The 16,911-nt window shown below is 42.3% G+C and overlaps 1 long non-coding RNA gene across 9 annotated transcripts in view; it reads right to left on the minus strand.

Moving 5' to 3' along the window:
* Positions 240–16,911, minus strand: part of LOC102164252 — a 238,740-nt gene continuing 222,068 nt past the window's right edge. For 6 of the 9 annotated variants that reach the window (XR_002344441.1, XR_002344444.1, XR_002344442.1 and 3 more), the window contains 3 exons: positions 16,317–16,446; positions 10,387–11,526; positions 7,519–9,704 (listed from right to left, as the gene is read on the minus strand). This is a non-coding gene — a long non-coding RNA (uncharacterized LOC102164252). Of the gene's footprint in view, positions 1,801–7,518; positions 9,705–10,386; positions 11,527–16,316; positions 16,447–16,911 lie in introns of those variants that run through there. The other 3 variants (XR_001306135.2, XR_002344438.1, XR_002344439.1) reach the window with 3 other exon arrangements.

Raw genomic sequence — 16,911 nt, forward strand, 5'->3', positions numbered from 1 at the left:
CTGGCATACATGAGGTTGCAGGTTCCATCCCTGGCCTTGCTCTGTGAGTTAAGGATCTGGTGTTGCCGTGAGCTGTGGTGTAGGTTTCAGCCATGGCTTGGATCTGGCGTTGCTGTGGCTGTGACAGAGACTGGCAGTTTAGTTTTGATTCTACCCCTAGCCTGGGAACCTCCATACGCCTTGGGTGCGGCCATAAAAAGACAAAAAAAAAAAAAAAAAAAAAAAGAACAGCCCTTCTTTTTCCCAAAAAACCACTGTCAGAAGAGTTCTGATTGAACAGCATTGTCCAGTGGGATTGATCACTTGCTACATAGTGTTAGGTGCTGTGCAGACAAAACAGACAAGTCAGATGTCAGGCAGATGCCCATCATTCCCATCCCCCCCATGAAAGCAGTTTTTCCCACTTAGGACCATCAGCAAGCGAATGTAGCAAGCCACGTGGCTGGCGGGTGGTGCCAAGGGCACAGGAGGGCTTGGTCACGCTGCTGTAGGGGGCTGGAGCCGGGCCTTCCTGACCACAAATGTGGTTTTTGGGTTGCTTTTTTATGAGAGTGAAAGAGACTTAACAGACATATCAATTAAATTCAATATGCGGACCTGGTTTGGATCTTGCTTTGAACAAACCAACTGTAAAACCACATTTTTGAGACAAGTGGGAAAATTTGATCAAAGACTCTTGTTAGGTGTAATCATGGTATTGTGGTTTTGTTTCAAAAGTTTTTCTAGATTAGAAATATACACTTAGGTGTTCACAGATGAAAGGATACAATGTCTGGAATTTTTCCAGCTTTATGGAGATATGAATTACAAATAAAAATCATATATATTTAGGTTGCACAACATGATTTTTTAAAGGTGTACAATGTGATGATTTAATACCTGCATGCATTGTGAAATGATTACCACTCTCAAGTTAATTAATACGTGGATTACCTCATATCATTACTGTGTGTGTGTATGTGTACATGTGTGTGGTTAGAACACCGCAAATCTACCTTTTTAGCAACTTATAATGCAATATTATTAACTATAATCATCATGCTACACATTAGATCCCCAGAACTTATTCATCTTACAACTGGAAGTTTGTGACCTTTGACCCAAATCTTCCCATCCCCCAGCCCACCATTCTAGTCTTTGCGTCTGTGAGTTTGACTTTTTCAGTTTCCACCTATAAGTGAGATAATACAGTATTTGTTTTTCTATGTCTGCTTATTTTAGTTAGTGTAACATACTCCAGGTTCATCCATATTGTTGCAAATGGCAGAATTTCCATCTTTTTAGGGTCAAGCAATATTCCATTGTATAGATACATCACCTTTTCTTTATCCATTCATCCACTGCCAAACACTAAGGTTGTCTACAGAGCTTGGCTGCTCTAGTAATGCTGCAATGAACATGGAGAATGCAGGTAACCCTTCAAGATACTGATTTCAGAAGTAGGATTGTTGGATTATATAGTAGTTCTATTTTTATTTCTTAGAAGAACTTCTATGCTGTTTTCACAGTGGCTGCATGAATTTACATTCTCACCAACAGTGCAAGAAGTTTCCCTTCTCTCCACATCCTCGCCAACACTGGTTTTCTCTTGTCTTTTTCATGAGAGTTATTTGAACAGGTGTGAGAGGATTTCATTGTTGTTGTGATTTGTATTTCCTTGAGGATCAGTGATAAGGACCTTTTCATTAAACTATTTGTACATCTTCTTTGGAGAAATGTCTGGTCAGGTCCTTTGCCTATGTTTCGTTCAGGTTATTTGGGTTTTTGCTCTCAAGCTGTAGGTGTTCCATCAGAAATTTCCTGCACAGGGTTGGGTGACAGGGGAAAGAATAAAGATAAAACAAAACTAATTAAACCAGACAATTGTTGATGTTAAGTGACAGTTACAAGGGAATTTATTTCACTACTCTTTTTTTGTGTATGTTTGAGAATTTCTGTAATAAAAAGTTAAAAAGAAAACACAGTAGACCCTATAAATATAGTCAACTGATCTTTGACAAAGCAGCAAGGGCAATACAATTAAACAAAGACAGTGACTTCAACAAATGGTGCTGGATCAACTGGACATTCACATGGAAAAAATAAAATTAATCTAGACACAGACTTTATGCCTGCCACAAAAATTAACTCAAAATGAATCAGAGACCTAAATGGATCATATCACTCTGTAGTGTGATATGAAAATATTTATTTCTTTTGGTGCCAAACCAGAGGTCATGCTAATACTGTGGTTTGTTAAAGTTCAGTTACTTCAGTGAAAACAAAGACACATTTTCTTCCCTAAGTTCATAAATTCCTTTACTTGTTTTCCTTTTTTTTTTTTTTTTTTTTGGTGGTGGTGGGGCTCACCTGTAACATATGGAAGTTCTCAGGCTAGGGATCAAATCTAAGCTGCAGCTGTCGGTCTATACCACAGCCACAGGAACCCCGGATTTGAGCTGCACCTGTGAACTGCGCTGTAACTGGTGGCAATCTGAATCCTTAACCCACCGAGTGAGGTCAGGGATAGAACCCACATCCTCATGGATAACAGTCGGGTTTGTAACACTCTGAGCCACAATGGGAATTCCACTTCCTTGACTTCTTAACCTCTGTCGAAGCTCTTCAGGCCTACTAGCACCAAAAACCATGCCTGGTGTTTCACAGGCCCTCAATAAGTAATTCTTGAATAAATAAAAGCTTTTGTTACAATGTAGTAGTTAAAGGGTTAAAGTTTCCCCCTACTCCTTCACATCCATTTTAATAATAAAAATGATAGCAATAGCTAGTGTTCAACGATCATTTGCTATGTGCCAGGCATTGTTTTATAAATATTATGTCATTATTTTTTCCAACAGCTTTGAGGTATGTACTATTAATGCTCCTTTTCTGTGGTTACGGAAACTGAGCCAAACAGAGTTTAAGCAATCTGTTCAAGGCCACACAGCTGGTATGAGAACACAGATCTGTCTGAGTCCAGAGCCTATGTTCGTAGACAATGAAGGTAAGCTTCCTCTGGTGTCTTGGCCTCAGAAACTGGCCCTCAGTTCCAAAGGTCCTGCCCTGGTCTTCTCCACCGGCTAAGGCTCAGACCAGCTCTTTTTGTCCTCCTCCTCCCTACCCTATCCTCCCCCTCCTCCTCCTTCTTTTTTTGGGGCTGGCATGTGAAAGTTCTTAGGCCAGGGATCGAACCTACACCACAGCAGCAACCCAAGTTGCTGCAATGACAATGCCAGATCCTTAACCAGCTTTGCCACAAAAGAATCCCACCTTCATTTTCTGAGGTGACTTATGGGGCCATCTTCAGGGTCTTAGCATCTCAGCTTCACACAACCACCTCAAAGCTAATGACCTTCAGGTCGGGATCTCCAGGATAGAATTTTCTTCTACTCTCCAAATCTCAGGGTCCACCTTCTCACTGGGCATCTCCTGATGTTCTTCAAGCCCTGCGGTGCCAATGTAAGGTCATCTTCTCTACGAGAACTTTCCTGCCCCTGCCTCAATAGACCTGCCCGCCTGGTGTCTCCACCGTTCTCCATACACAACTTACCACGGCCCCAGTGAGAGGGTGCTGCCCAGTCTTTTTACATGCCTGCCTCTCCTTATCATCCTGGCAGTTTCTTGAGGATGGGGAATGTTTCTAGTGTGTCTCTAAATCTCTAAGGACTTAGAGCAGTGTCTGACCCAGTAGGGGCACCGTGATGCTCACCAAATGGGTGAACAGATGAATAAATGATTAAATGAGTAATTATATGGTCCAACTTTGCTTACTACTTTGGCTCTTGTGTTAATTATAATTTACATCTAACTGAGTATCTGGCACCATCACGTAACCCTAGGCAAGTGGATTCCCAAGGTGCAAGAAAAGAGTTCTCTTTATTTCCAAGTTTGAAGTCAATCTTAGCAGTAAAATTACAAAGAACTAGATCACAACAAGGTAGGATAGCTATTTGTTTTAGTTCCTCAAATCAATTCAAACCCCGTTAATACTTAATTTAATTCTTTGGCTTTTTTCCCCCAGAACACTAACAGATACGTTATTAAGCTTTGGGGTCATCCACAATTGGTCATCTCTCCATGAATTAAATTTTAAAAAGGAAAAGTAAGATCAAAGAATAATCTGATTTCCTATTTATGCAGGACAACCAAGTTAAACTCTATTTACTTTCTAAAAATAGATTATTTTCTTAAGAATCAAACATTTATTTTTATCTCAAGCAATCTCCATACATCTTATGTAGAGTTAACAAATAAATTCCAGGTAATACTATTACATATTTAACAAATGTAGTGTGTACTGGATGGTGTTTGAGTGCAAAGCATCAAGCAAGCTCTGGAGGCAAAGATGGATTGAACAGTCTCTTCCCTAAAAAGGAACTTGTGAACAATAGAAGGGTGTGAGCCTTGAGCGAAAGGCTGAGCAAAGCTGGCCACAGAACTTATATGTCAAAACACCACACTGAAGCTTTGAGGCATTTTGAAATCTTGGCCCAGTGACACAGTTAATGGTGGAGACACTGTCGTGTCTGAGGATAAAGGAGCATGTGGGATACAAGGCTTCTTTAAACCACACTTGCCTTCTCAATTCCCTGCATTGATGGGCACCTGCAGTGTATGCCCATTACCAGCTGCCACAGAAAATGCTGTGTTGAACATTCTTGCATCTGTTACTCTATGTGATGTCACTGGCACATGTACCCAGGATTGCTGGATCACTAGAATGGCACTGTCCATCCTGATATATTTGAGGTCAATGGTTTTCCACTGGGGACAGTTTTGGCCCCCAGGGGATATTTGGCAATGTCAGAAGATATTCCGATTGTCATTTCTGGGAAGGGTGCTACTGGCATCTAGTGAAGAGAGGCCAAGGATGCAAGTAGCATCTTACAATGGATAAGACAACCCTCAAGACAAAGACTTATTCCAGCCCCAAATGTTGATAAGCTGAGGTTGAGAAACTCTAATCTAGGCATCTTAATCTTTGGTTCATATTCCTTTTTGATGACCTGCTAATGGAACTGAGTGAATCCATGAGCCTGCTGACAATGGATGGCAGATTTTACGTGTGTGTGTTTATGAGACACGTAGTGGTTTCAGTAGCATTCTCCCACTCCCTCAATTCATGTCTACCCAGAACCTCAGAATGAGATCTTAATTTAGAAATAGTGTTTTTGTAGATGTCATTAGTTAAGGATCTCAAGATAAAACCTTCCTGGACTTAGGGTGGGCCCTAAATCCAGTGACTAGTGTCCTGCAAAGAAGGGGAGAAGACATGCAGAGATACACAGGGAAGAAAGGCACAGGAGGGTTGGGGAGGCAGGAAGTGGAGTGATACCGCCACAATCGAGGAACATTGGGGCCACCGGAGCTGAAAGAGGCAAGAAGGACCCAACCCCAGAGTCTTTGGAGGGAGCATAACTCTGCTGGCCCCTGGATTTCAGATCTCTGGGCACCAGAACTGAATAAATTTCTATTGTTTTAAGCCACTAAGTTCATGACAATTTGCTACAGCAGTGCTAGGAAACAAATACAAGGTATGTGCATTTTTACTGGGCAACGAGTTTATTTTTTGCCTGCCCAATATTCCTTTTCCTTTGTTTTGTAACAGCACCCCAGTTTCCTTCCAGCTTATTTACTCAAAGGGGTTCAGAATGGGGTTGACCCCATCCCCAGTCCCATGCCCCAGGCACAACCAGTCACCCAAGCAATTTTTCAGGATTGGACATGTGACTCAAGTCATGTCCTGAGATTTTCTGTGGAATCCTTTCCACTCAAGTTGCCACACTGATGCACAAGGCTGCTTTTGCTGGTGGCCCTCTTTGCCACAGTGTAGAGAAGCCTGCTGAAAACAAAATCAACACAAAGGACAACACAGCCAACAGAGAGAGATGATGGCTGATGATCTCTTGGGAGACCCCAGATTAGCCTGTTCTTGAAGATTCATCTCTTAAACTTTTCTGTAACCACACGCAGTCCCACTGTTTTTTTTGTTTAATCCAGGATAAATTGGGTAGTGGCCATCTGAAACTAAACTGAAAGAGATCTGATAAATACAATCCCTAGCTTTCAACGAAATTGCAATAGAGTCCCCTCCAATGTTTAGGAACCCCTAACCTTCTTTTCTTATTGTTAGAAATGTTTGTAGTTCTGTGCTTAAAAAGACCAGGTATGACCACAGTATGAACAGGACATTCTCAAACCCAGGAATAGGGCCTCTTTGGTTTATTGAATTTGAGATTCTAAAAAGTTTTCACAAGTTCCTAGGATCATGAAGTATTAGGACTGAAAATAATGTCAAAGATTATCCTGATTTTTTTTTTTACAGATAAAATCATGGAGGAAGAAGATAATGTACATTGACAATCCAGATCATTAGAAACATAATTTATCTCAAAGGCCCTTTAAATAAGCACTTTTCACTGCACATGTGAAATGAAACTTACTTATAAAGATATCTCTTCTTAGAATTCTTTGGAATGCATCTATTATGAAAAGACAGATGAGCTTGTAAAGGACACAATCATATATTCAAATGAGAAGTGAAGAGGAATATTAAAAACCCACCTGTTTTGGTCAACATTCCCTTTCTGAGATGTCTGTCTGACTTACACTTGTTTCATGATTCCTCCAGTGCTCCAGAACCTAGAATTTACTTAATAAGCAAGGTCAACATGTCTTCAGTGCTTGCCCTTTCTCTCTCCCCTAATCACCTTTCTCTGAGAGGGGTGCCCTGCAAACACCCATTGGAAAACATGAACACAATGATCTTTTTTTAACCTAAAATATAGTTGATTTACAATGGTGGGCAATTTCTTCTGTACAGCAGAGTTACCCAGTCATAAAGATATACACATCCTTTTTCTCATATCATCCCCCATCATGTTCTCTCCCAAGAGATTGGATACAGTTCCTTGTGCTATTCAGTAGGATCTCACTGCCCTTCCTTTCTAAATGTAATAGTTTGCATCTACTAACCCCAAACTCCCAGTCTATCCCACTCCCTCCCCCTCCTCCTTGGCAACCACAAATCTGTTTTCCATGTCTGAGAGTCTGTTCCTTTTCTGTAGATAGGTTCATCTGTGCCATATTTTCAACTCCACATATAAGTGATATATGGTATTTGTCTTTCTCTTTCTGACTGACTTCACTTAATATGACAATCTCTAGCTGCATCCACACTGCTGCAAATGACATTATTTCATTAATTTTTATGTCTGAGTAGTATTCTGTTGTGTATAAGTACCACATCTTCTTAATTCATTCAGCTGTCAATGGACATTTAGGTAGTTTCCACGTCTTGGCTATTGTGAACAGTATTGCAATGAACATGCGGTTGCGTATATCTTTTTGAACTGTAATATTGTCTAGGTAGATGACCGTGAGTGGGATTGCTGGAACATATGGTAGCTCTATATTTAATCTTCCAAGGTACCTCCATACCGTTCTCCATAATGGTTGCACCAATTTACATTCCGACCCACAGTGTGGGAGGGTTCTCTTTTTTCCACACCCTCTCCAGCATTTATTATTTGTGGACTTATTAATGATGGCCATTCTGACTGGTGTGAGGTGGTACCTCATTGTAGTCTTGATCTGCATTTCTCTAATAACTAGAGATGCTGAGCATTATTTCATGTGCCTGGTAGTCATCCGTATGGAAAATGATGATCTTTCTCATGGTTATGTGTCAAATCAGCCATGTGAGTTTTGGAACCACATCTCTGCTGCTCTATTTGTTCTGGGTGGTTTGGAAGGTGCTTCATTTTCACCCCTCACTTTGCACACCTACCTGAGGTCTTGGTACGAGTCCCCCATTGTGTGTCCCAGGTATCGCTATGATGGAGGGACCTCACTGATCCCCCTGATCCCTTTAACATTGTCAGGGGGAAGTAACAGCATCTTTCATTGCCGGAATGAGGAAGTAAGATGGACTGGCCAACTCCCCCTCTTCTCTTCTCGCTGGCTCTTCCCTAACTTGGGGGATATTTGATGCTCTTTTGAGCAGATCTCCGAAGACACTAAAGCAACACCGAAGCAGATATTCTTTTTATCTGCATTCTTCTGAAGAATGACCTTTAGATTCTGAGCGAGCTGTTGCATGATTGTGTCCTCATGCTGGGCAGACCTGAGGGAGGGAATGGCCATGTAACGAGGTGTGTATCCCAATGCTTGAGTTAACCTCTGCAGCCTTCTCGGGAACTCGGGGAGGATTTCTGAAATTGACCTAAAACTGCAGCCAAGCTAAATAAGCCCCACAAGGACATGGATTTCAGGTGTGTGTGCAGGAATCTCAATACAATATTAACCACTGAAGAACTAAGGCAAACATTACAGAGGAGTTTCCTGCCCCCATGTTCTCTACTTCTCCTGTTTGTGAGGTGTAGACATAGCATCAGAGGTCCTTGGACAGCAGTACACACACCTATTTGCCTTGCTCAAGACTGGAAAAGAAAAGGGATCCTCTACCATGACAAAACTAATTAATTGCAAAGGTGGGTTCATGCCAGACATCTGGATGGTAGTGGTTTTAAAACATGTCCCCAGATTCTTTGACATTCCTGTCATTGAGAGAATGTCTCTGTTCCTTCTCCTTGAATCTGGGCCCCATGGTCGACTGACTAACAGAATGACTGCAGAAGTAAGTGATGCTGAACCAGTTTCCCAGCACAGGACTCTAAGAAACCGGCAGCTTGTACCTTCTTCCTCTTGGAACTTGGCTTCTTGGAATCCAGCCACCATGCTGTAGGGAAGGCCAAGCAGCCTGTGGAGAGGTCCGTGTGGAGAGGAACCAAGATCCCTGGCTGTTAGTCCCACGTGAACTCCCAGCCCACACCAGTACCAACTTTCCAGCCCTGGGAATAAGTCATCCTGGAAGTAAATACTTTAGCCCCAGTTGATGCCACACGGAGCAGAGATGGGCTTACCCCACAGATTGGTGGGCTAAATAAAGGTTTGTTTTTAGCACTGAGTGATTTTAAGTCACTACATTTTGGGTGGTTTGTTATACCACAATAAACAACCTGAATACCCCCTGTGTACATCCCTAAGATATCACCCACCAGCATCTCATTGGGGATGGGAGATGGGGCTAAGGTGGAGGTGCTGCATCACTGGCTGTCACACTTAACAAGATATCAGAATGACATGGGGAGCTTGTTAAAAATGCAAAGTGCCTATGACAGTAGTTCTGGTTTGGGTTGGAGTACCTGCATTTTAAATACGTGCCCCAGTTGTCCAAGAATACTGTAAAGTTATCAGCTAATTAGATTCTGGTTACTCTAATAAAAGAGTAAGCTTTCTGGACAAAAATCCTTTGGGCAAATTATAGCTGTCCTTCTGCTCTGCCTTCTCAACAACCTTCACCCTTTCTCAGCTTGAAGAAGACTGGTAGTCCACATTCTAGAAAGAGGGACAAAATATTACATTACTCTACTTAATTACATGAGGTAAAGCTTCATGGATCTGAATTCTCTCATTCAATCCTGTGTGTTCAGAGCTACCAGGCCCAGCTCTGCTCTGTGCCGTCCCAGCTGCCCAATATTCATTTGGGGCAGGGTGTCCTCATGGTTAGAGCAATGTCCTCAAATCAGACAAACCTGGCTTCAAAACCTACCTGAGGGCTTCTTATTAGGCATGTCGTCTTTAGCCAATGACACCCCCCTTCTAGGTCTCAGATGACTCCTCTGTAAAATGGTCATAATCACTTCACCCATCTCCTGGGCTTGCTGTGAAGAGTAAATGACCAATGCCCTTTAGGTGCTGAATACAACGCCTGGCCCACAGTGAGCACTCAGTAAATATTTTGTGTTATGACTTGTCCAACAAAAGACAAAGAGGAGGGGACACTTCACTTATCACTCAGCCTGAACCTATACCTGGAGATAAGTAAATGGACAAAATCAGTGATCATGTCAGCCTGATGTGAACCAGGGTCAAATCACTGGGACACGTTTTTCGAAAAACACAGATTCCCAGGCCGAGGTCTTACAGGTTCTGATTCAGTGGGTATGCATAGGCCTCATAAACTGTACAGTTAATTCTGGGGCACTGTCAAGTCTGAGATCCAGTAGGGCACTCAAGGCCATTGCCAAACATGCTGAATATCTTATGCATTAAAAGAATTTGCAAGATGCTGTTCCAGGGGAGTCCCCGTCGTGGCTCAGTGGTTAACAAACACGACTAGTCTCCATGAGGACACGGGCTTGACCCCTGGCCTCACTCAGTGGGTTAAGGATCCTGTGTTGCTGTAGCTGTGGCATAGGCTGGCAGCTCTAGCTCCAATTCGTCCCCTAGCCTGGGAACCTCCATATGGGTTCGGCACTAAAAAAACAATCAAAAAATACAAAAAAAAAAAAAGAAGAGATGCTGTTCCATTCCAGCATATTTGCATGCATGTTATGCACCCACCTGTGAGATTACGGCTACCATGCTCCTTGACCAACTTGAATGAACACAGACCTCCATGGACCAGCTCTGTTTTTATTCTCCAAGGAGGCTGGGACTCCAGCATGTCCAGGGCACAGCCTCAGGGTGATGGTCGTCCCCAGGCACCTCTGCCTCTCCAACCTTCCTGAAGCTTCACAGTAGCCACCTGCACACCTGACCCGGCTCTTCGCCCACAAGATGGAAGCAAATGTCACTCCTGGAGATTTTAATTAATCGTCTTTCTGTGTTTTTTTTTTTTCTTTTGGGTCAGACTCTTAAGTGTCTATCACGTTGATCGTGCTCCAGGGAGTCTTTTGTTCTGAATAGGTGAAAAATTGTACCCACAAAAAGAGTTCCCCATCCGATCAATTCTCTCTAACAACTTTATTGATTAGCTGCAGGAACATTTTTCATTTATTAATTATGAAGAAGATGTTTTAGAGATTTCTTAAAGTAAACTATTGTAATTTTTAAATACTGAGTTAACATTGACTTACCTCAAACTGCTTCCCGGGGCACAGAGTCTTAAAGAGGGTATTTGGGGTCCTGGTAAAGGAAGCTATTAAAGTGCCTGTGAGCATAGGCAGTGGTCTGAATCTTCATTTGGGGCTGATTAATTGATTACTTGGGAAAAAAAACAAAACAAAACATGGCTTGTCCTTTTCAATAATGTGTTAGCATCAAAATATCATCCCATTATGCTGTCCAGGCTAGTGATGGTTAATTAATTAATTGCCGCCAGTTAAAAACAATGTTCGACCCAGGTAAATCTTTCATTTATTAAAATCAATTTTGATAATGGGTCTGCAAAAGGATTCAGGGGCAGTCAGGGGTCTTGACTGGCTTCTCCTTCCCTCTCTGCCTTTTTCCTTCCTTTCTCTTCCTCCTCCCAAGTCCTCTTGCCCCTCCCCTTCCCCCCTCTTCCTCAGAGGGCTCCACCCCACTGGCCTGCCTGAGGCAGGTGTCTGTTACAGCCTCGCAGTGCAGCAGCTCCCTGGGCTGTGGATACTTGAAGATTGCAAGCTGGCTTCCTCTTCCTGAGCCGTTCAGCAGAAAGCCGTCTGATGGTGATGCCTTTGCCAGCTTGATTCCCCAGGGTTCCTGAGAAGGCAGACTGGGCTGCTAGGAAGTGAGGGAATATGTGCCAGGGAATCAAAATCTCGCTCCCCAGTGGCCAGTAGCATCCCTTCCCCCAACCAGTGCTAGACAAGATTCACATAAGTAACCCTCATCCTGGATGCAAGGAGGAAGGCCTCTAGTTATGCCATTTCATCCCACAAACATTCTGTGCACATCAGGCTGGGTGAACCAAGCACTGCGGTGGCATAGACATGAATACAGGCTCATCCTTGCCCTTATAGGGTGACTACAGACTACAGAAGTGGCCTGAAAATGTCTCACAATTCTAGCACAATTGAAGAACCCTCAAGAAGAAAGCTGGTGGCGGGTGGGTAAGATCAAAGCCAAGAGGAGATGCCCACCTCACCTCAAGTGTTTCAGAAGAAAAATTGGTTTGATCCCAAGGTAAAAGATTATGAAAGGAAGTATTTCTCATGGGGAATAGGAGAGGGGGAAAATGAATTGAATTATTGAATGGGAAGGATTGTGGTGAAAATGAAAAGGAAGTGAGAGGCATAATAAAATAAAACAAAAAGCAAAACCCCTGGTGCTGCTCAGAGTGTGAGTTTGGGGAGTCAGGTGAGAGTGGGCTGATGCACTGTGGGGTGGGGGTGGGGAGACTGAGTTTGGAGGACTTTGGGTCCCCAAAGGGCTAAAGAGAATCTCAAAGGCTCTAAACCATGTGTTTGGTGTAAGAAGATAAATGGGAAAGGGAGGGGTCTAGGTTTGAGAAGGCTGATGGGGGATTATGGAGCCATGGGGCTTATTTGGGTTCTCTGGCAAGAACCAGGCTTCCTAGTGATGGGAACACACAGCACTAGGGAGACAGTGAAGGACATAAGGGAGTGTGTGACCCCTCAATGTGGGGTGATGTTGCCCGATAGAATGCATACCAGGCTCCTAAAAGAACATACAAGTGTGACCTTAGCACTACTTTCTGTTGCTAAAAAATTAAGGAAGGAGGATAAGACAACAGATAAGAAAGGGTAGATGCTAGAAATCTTGAACTTGAATCCTGGTAATATTCCAAAACAGATTATTATTTTGTATTCTATTTTATTATTTATTTATTTACTTTTACAATTCCTGCATAATTTAATCTGTTATTTTTTAATAATGGTTTTTATTTTTTCTGTTATAGCTGGTTTACTGTGTTCTGTCAATTTTCTACTATACAGCATGGTAACCCAGTTACACATACATGTATACATTATTTTTTCTCACATTGTCATGCTCCATCATAAGTGTAGATATATGTATAGTTCTCAGTGCTATACAGCAGGATCTCATTGCTTATCCATTCCAAAGGCAATAGTTTGCATCTATTAACCCCAAATTCCCAGTCCATCTCACTCCCTCCCCCTCCAAAATAGATTATTAAAAGGAAGCTCAGGGGCTTTTTTGAACTGAATCCAGAGATTCTCAGTAATTAACATGGACTTGTGCATAACAACTCAAACTAACACTGTTTCCCTTCTGAGAGGGTTCTAGGCTTCTGTATCACAAGGATGACATAATTGTGGATCATCTTGATTCTGGCAAAGCAACTCAGCTGATCTTGCTCAATATTCTTATGGGCAAATTTGTAAATTCTAGGTTAAATCTATATAGTTTGAATCACTATCAACAAGGATTCTTACTGAAATGATTTTGATTAGTGAACACAAGGAGGAACTTGGTTTAGAATTCTGTTCCTGGCCCTACCTTGTTTAACATTTTTCTAAAAGAAGTCAATGAAAGCACAAAAGACACGCTTATCAGATTTACAAATATGACTCATGTCTGGGAGGGATAGTTAACACAGCAAAAGAACGAATCAATATTCAAAGTTATTCTGTTAGGTTGGTATATGGAAATAAACCAAGAGTATAACAGGAAACAACACAAAGTCTGAGTTTAGGTTAAGAAAATCAATGGGAAAGGCACAGCATTAGGTAAGTATGACTTGGCAGCAGTTGACATGAATAAGAGGTTGGAGATTTCTTGGACCGTAAAATCAGGATGAAGCAGCAGACTCATGTGACTGCTAAGACGGCTGATGCAGTAGTAGGTTCTGTCTTCGTCTGGATCCCCCCAGAAGCAGAACCCAAGATAAGGGTTCTAGTCCACGTAATTAATTGGGGAGGTGACCCCATGACACCTCCTCCCATAGAGGGTGGAGGAAGTGGGACAGGGAAGGAGCCAAAAAAGAGTGAGCAGCAAGCCAGTAACTATATGAGTCATAGGAGTTGGATGCTGCTGGCACCCTCTGAGAAGGGTGGAGACAGTGCCTCTCAGGGTCACCCTGGCTGAGGGGTGTGAGAGCCATGGTAATTATACTCCAACACCCATCTGCCCTTTATCGAAGGCTCCCATGGGGAGGGTTCATTCCTTGGCACTTCTTTTTTTTTTTTTTTTTCCCACTGTACAGCAAGGGGGTCAGGTTATCCTTACATGTATACATTACAATTACATTTTTTCCCCACCCTTTGTTCTGTTGCAATATGAGTATCTAGACAAAGTTCTCAATGCTACTCAGCAGGATCTCCTTGTAAATCTATTCTAAGTTGTGTCTGATAAGCCCAAGATCCCGATCTCTCCCACTCCCTCCCCCTCCCAGCAGGCAGCCTGAAGTCTTTTCTCCAAGTCCATGATTTTCTTTTCTGAGGAGATGTTCATTTGTGCTGGATATTAGATTCCAGTTATAAGTGATATCATGGTATTTGTCTTTGTCTTTCTGGCTCATTTCACTCAGTATGAGATTCTCTAGTTCCATCCATGTTGCTGCAAATGGCATTATGTCATTCTTTTTTATGGCTAAGTAGTATTCCTTGGCACTTCTGACTGGGCACAGTCCCAATGGGTTCTGGCAGCCAGAGAAAGCCCAGCAGTTAGAAGTCAGACTGGCATGCACCAAACTGGTAAGACTCAAGGGATACAAACTCCAGTAACATCTGCTACAGCCTCTAAGGATCATACAATAAACAAGCAGCCCTCTTATTGGTCAGCCGTTATCTGGAAGAACCCTATGTTTAATTCTGGTCCCACATAAAAGAGGACCTTTTTTTTTTTTTTTTTTTTTAACTTTTGAGGGCCGCACCCACAGCATATGGAGGTTCCCAGGCTAGGGGTCTAATCTGAGCTGCAACCACGTCTGCGACCTACACCACAGCTCACGGCAACGCCGGATCCTTAACCCACTGAGCAAGTCCAGGGACTGAACCCAAGACCTCATCGTTCCTAGTCGGATTTGTTTCCGCTGTGCCACGATGGGAACTCCTAAAAGAGAGACTTCGAAAAGCAGAGTATTTCTTAAGGATATATGCATGACATCTCCTCCTCTTGATGTCTAACAGACATCTCCAACTTGACATGCCCAAGTGGGAATTCAATTCCTCCCTTGCCTCCCCAAAAGCTAGAACACTGTGTTGGAAATAATTGTGCACTGATGCAGAAAATACAATATGACCCCTACTCCTCACTGGAAAAAGTGGTGATACTCTTGTTTTAGAGGGATGGAGAAGACAGGTAACTGAATAAATATGGAAGACCAAAAACCAAATGCTAAAATTACATATACATAAAATTGTATATAGTGTATGTATATGTTTAATTTTAAAGAAGCACTACATTTTGATATTGAAGCAATTGGTTAAAAGAATATACATACAAAACTGGGACAAATTCTTAATCAGAGATGATAAAAGAACAAATGAATTCATTTAAAAGAACTAAGGAGTTCTCGTGGTGGAGCAGCAAAAACGAATCTGAGGAACCATGAGGTTGTGGGTTCCATCCCTGGCCTTGCTCACTGGGCTAAGGATCTGGCCTTGCTGTGAGCTGTGGTGTAGGTTGCAGATGCAGCTCAGATCCTGCGTTGCTGTGGCTGTGGCATAGGCTGGCAGCTGTAGCTCCAATTGGACCCCTAGCCTGGGAACTTCCATATGCCTCGGGTGTGGCCTTAAAAAGCAAAAAAAAAAAAAAAGAACTAAAACAACATCATGGATGAATGAATAAAAGAGTATTAACAACTTATGTGAGCAAACAGCCTATGAATAAATATTCCATATACATATATATATATGCATACATGTATACACAGAAATAATTTGTTAACTATTTGTTAACTATTCACTCCTACATGTTTACACATTAGCAAATTATAGCTGGGTATAACACTATGGTGATTTTGATATTAATAGCAATTCCTCCAATAATAACAATAAATTAGGACACTGCCATAAACAAAATATGAAGCTAGAGAACTCTCTATGTACTTTGATAGAGAATAATTTTCCAGATATAGTTTTCTCCAAACAAGCAAAGTCTTCTCTTGCCATGTACACTGGCCCCAGGTTTTACTTGGTTTCAGGGCTAATGGGATCCCATCCTTCCACTGATGGCTCCTAGATTCTAGTCAGGCTACTTACTAAGCATTTGGCCTTGAAAAAACATCCTTTAACTTCTCAGGATTCTAGTTTCCCCAAAACTTTTGTCATAGGCTTACCATGGAGAACGTTGCAAAGAGGGATGAGCTTTTGGGATTGAGAATTTGATTTTCTTTTGAGTTGGCCTGGGGAAAAGAGAAACCAAAGATGTCCCTGAAGCTTTTGTAAAAAGGAGCATTTATTCCTCTTTTCATTTCATGTGACTCTAGGCAGGGGACCAAATGCTTGTTCCTCTAATCCCTGCTTCCCCTGAGGAGGTCATCAGGGATGCACTGACCTAGACCGGTAGTAATGGACATGTACAAATCAGAACAAAAGCAGGAGAACAATACAGAGAAACAAAGAAAGCATCCGAATCCAAGTCACCTGGGTTTGTACAGTTCAGGTCAGAAGCTGTGGCAGGAGTGCTCTGGGAATCCCAAGGCGGCGTTGAGAGGGGAAGCTGTCAGCTCTCATCTAGGCTGTTCTGAGACCTCCTGTGACAGCTGGGATTCCACTGCAAATTGAATAAACAGAAAGACACAGTGTGAATACCAGACCCAGGAAATGTCTTCTCAAAATTAGAGAGAACTGAGCCGATGGAAAAAAGGACACTTAAATATCTAGCATCCACCAGAACAAATTTAAGGAGATGATCTACCTATAAGAAGGAATAATCTGTTACTGCACAAATCTAAGAAATTTAAGTTAATGTTTGAGGCAAGATGAAAACATTAGAGCTGACCCTGATGATGGAAAGATTTTTCACAAGGGTTTCATTGCTTAATCTGTTGCTGTCAGTACTTTCTAGAGAATGAAAGCATAGAACAATTTTGTCTTCCTTTCTTGACATGTGGCTACCTTGCAAGGGGGCAGCATTCTTGGCAGCTCCACACTCGGGGCTTGGGGGTGCTAGCGGAAGAGTCACAGCACCTTCTACCTTAACAAGTACTTCCATATCAATGATCGTAGTTGACCTCAA

This window comes from Sus scrofa, chromosome 1, assembly GCF_000003025.6.
Source record: "Sus scrofa isolate TJ Tabasco breed Duroc chromosome 1, Sscrofa11.1, whole genome shotgun sequence".
In the NCBI taxonomy this organism is placed as follows: Eukaryota; Metazoa; Chordata; class Mammalia; order Artiodactyla; family Suidae; genus Sus; species Sus scrofa.